Raw genomic sequence first — 3,826 nt, 5'->3', positions numbered from 1 at the left:
AAAACAAATATCGTATCTTAACGCATGTATGTGGAACCTAGAAAAATGGTACAGATGATCTGGTTTTCAGGGCAGAAGTTGAGACACAGATGTAGATAACAAACATATGGACACGAAGGAAGGAAGCCGCAGGGGTTGGGGATGGTGGTGTGATGAATTGGGCAATTGGGATTGACATGTATACACTGATGTGTATAAAATTGATGACTAATAAGAACCTATTGTATAAAAAAGTAAATAAAATAAAATCCAAAAATTCAAAAAAAGAAAAACAAACAAACAGAAAAACTAATACTAAACTTTCTTTGGGTTATTTGTATGGAAATATGTTAATATAAATGTTTCAGACATTACATGAAATTCCTAAAAATCTTATATGTTCTGGTATAATGTTATAAGTCTTAATTCTAGTTATTATTTTAAAATATATATCTCAGAAATAACTAAATTTCCTTGTCAATTGCATTATTATGAACTTTCATCAAATCTTTAAAAAAAAAAGAGTGATCAGATAGAGAGGATTAGGGATTCTTACTAAACTAACTTAGCAGGGTTATTGCTAAAGCTGAATTTTATGAGGAAGTGTACAGGTGGGTTGGGAGATGGTTTGCGAGGCTGATTAAAGTTTGGTCAAGCAAAGAACCTTTGTCAAAGCTTCATATAAGTGAGTACCTGCGTATGGGTGGCTGGGCTAGGAGAATGGTACTGGGTGTCACCATCTTCATTGTTGGAGTTGAAAGATTGAGTTAAAAGGGTGTGAAGAACTTAAATCCTGGTTTGTCATGACCAAAATTTGTTATTGTTGATATTTAACCAGGAGGAGGGTTGAGGGATTTCTTTAGCCAAATATTCCATAGAGAACGTCTGCTTCTCTCCTTTAAACATACCTCACCAGGAGCTGCCAGTTCACAAGTGCTTCTTAAATATTTTCTGAGGATCTCTAAGAACAAGAGCATGGTTGGTGTTGGAGACTGAGAAGAGTTGCCCTGTGGTGGCAGAGGTGGATTGCTCTTTGGCACAAAAGTTGTGCTTGACAACCGTGCATTCTTCAGTATTCTGCTTCGAAATTGGTTCATGAAATCTAGGTACTAGTCTGACATTTTGGTTTAAAAATCCTGCAATCCATTAGTATGTGTACTTGACACAGCATATTCTCTGTGTTCCTTGAATAACCATGTGCAAGTTGAATCATATTTTAAAGTTTTCTAATGAGTCTCACTTTTTAAAAGCCTTATATCATTATATTTGAATAATCTGAATATTGGTTAGCTTTAGCTAAAGGAAGAAACATGACATTATATGGAAATAATCATAACCACAATTATTATATTGTCAATAATAAGAGTTAATGTAGTAAGCATCTATAAGTCATTGTGCTGGATAATAAAGTCACATTCATTTTCTCACTATATTATTTGGGTTCCAGGATAATATACTTGTGTAAGTACTGCATCAAACAAGTGTCACCTTGTAAAGAGATTTTATTTTGTCACTAAACTGTCCCCTAAGTTAGTTGAAAATTGTAGGTCCTAAGATATAAATAGCCTCGTGATACCTTGTTATGAGGCAGTAATTTGAATTTTGGTGCAGGTGATGAGTTTGAAAAACGTGTGTGTGTTCAGCTTCTTGCAATATAATTTGGAGGAATGGCTGGGTTAATTGTGTGTAGGTAAATAGACCTTGCATGCTAGCCACTCTTGAGAGTCAAGATTGTAACGAGCTATTCCCATAGGAGAGAAAGCTTCTTGGCCCTTTATATAGGGCAGTTTGAGGCATGGGGACTTGCCTTCTGGTCTGTTTTGATGTCACAAACCTATACATGAATTGTTGACCCTCTTTGATCACATGAGGCTGACCAAGCCTCCTTTGATTCCCAGAAGCTTGGAACCTCTCTCTTTTGTCTGCCATCCCTCATGCTCAACAACTTGCCAAAGTAACATCTTTCTCTGAGGTCCATTGCATTTCTAAGTACATTTTAGAATCAGCTCACCAATTAAAAAATAAAGGAAAGGTTTTTTTTTGTTGTAGTTGCTTTGCTTTTATAGATCAATTTAAAATTTGGGGAGCATTGATAACGTAATGATATCATGTCCTGAAATTCATGAACTTAGAATCTCACTCTATCTAGATATTTTAAAATTTCTCTAAGCAATAATTCATAGTAATTTTTTTGTGCCATGGTCTTTCACATCTTTTGTTAGATTGATTGCTATATATATTAATAATTTTTGATGCTGTTGTAAATCATATTGCTTTTCTAATTTTATTTTCAAATTGTTTATTGCAATGTGATTTCAGAGACAACACCATGCTGATAGCTGTTTGACTCTGAGACTAGCCAGAGTGAAGAGACCTTTTTAACACGCCAGACATTCACTTGGGACTCAAGAAAAAGAACAAAGAGTAAAGTAAGCGATTATGGAATATTCATCTTGTATATAGCACCTTTCTAAATTCACTTACTAATTTCAGATTTTCTATATCCAACATCATGTTATCTGTGGAAAAGACTATGTCACTTCTTTCCTTCTAATTATTATGCTCTTCATTTCTTTATCTTGCTTTATTGTGCAGGCTAGAAGTTCCAGTAAAATATTGAATGGCAGTGATTATAGTGGACATCTTTGTCTTATTCCTGACATTAGGGGAAAATGATAGCAATAGTTTACCTTTAAGTATGATGTTAATTATAGGTCTGTTGTAGATACTTTTATTAGGTTAAATATTTCTACCTTCCTCTAGTGTGCTGAAAGCTTTTATCATAAATATGTAATAAAACTTATCAAATTCTCTTTCAACAATAAATGTTCTTGTTCATCTCTTGTAATATTTCTTACCCTAGAGTCTAGTTTACTGATATTAGTGGAGGCAGAATATTTTATGTAGTATTTATATGGTATAATTTATTCTATCATTTTACTTTCAACCTATTTGTGTCTTTATGTTAAAGTGTATTTCTTATAAATAGTAAAGTTGGATCTGATTGATACTAGTCTAACAATCTCTGTCTTTAAATTGGACTGTTTCATTTATACTTAACATATTTGGAGTTAATTGCAGCATCTTGCTATTTGTTTTTTGTTGGTCTCATTGGTTATTTGATCTTTCTTTCCTAACTTCTTTTATGTTGATCATTATTTTTATTAATCCATTTTATTTCTTTTATAATCTTTCCCTCATTTATTTAGTAATATTATTTTATTGGTTACCCTAGAAGTGAAAAATAAATGCATCCTAAACTACTGTGTAATGTTAAATAGTACTGTTGAGTTCTTAGTCTCTGTGGTACCTAGATCATTATTTCTATATAATATTCCTCACTAAAATAAATTAAGTCTCTTGGGAATGGCTTACTATGGGTTTGAGTCGGGGGTAGAAAATGAGCCTGGAACATCCTGTTGAAACAGAAAACAAGGATGTACTCAAACAAATTAATGGGGGGTGGGAGTTCATATCAAATGGATTAAGAATTGGCTTTATCCTCAGCAAAATGATAGCAAACCAACTCCAACAATACATTAAAAGGATCGTACACCATGATCAAATGGGATTTATTCCAGGAATGCAAGGATTTTCAATATCTGCAAATCAATCAATGTGATACACAACATTAACAAATTGAAGAATAAAAACGATATAATCATCTCAACAGATGCAGAAAAAGCTTTTGATAAAATTCAACATCCTCTTATGATAAAAACTCTTCAGAAGGTGGGCAAAGAGGGAACATACCTCAACATAATAAAGTCCATGTATGACAAACCCACAGCTAACATCATACTCAACAGTGAAAAACTGAAAGCATTTCCTTTAAGATCAAGAACAA

This window comes from Mesoplodon mirus, assembly GCF_964341445.2.
Source record: "Mesoplodon mirus genome assembly, chromosome: 2".
Taxonomy (NCBI): Eukaryota; Metazoa; Chordata; class Mammalia; order Artiodactyla; family Ziphiidae; genus Mesoplodon; species Mesoplodon mirus.
This window is presented reverse-complemented; position numbering follows the sequence as displayed.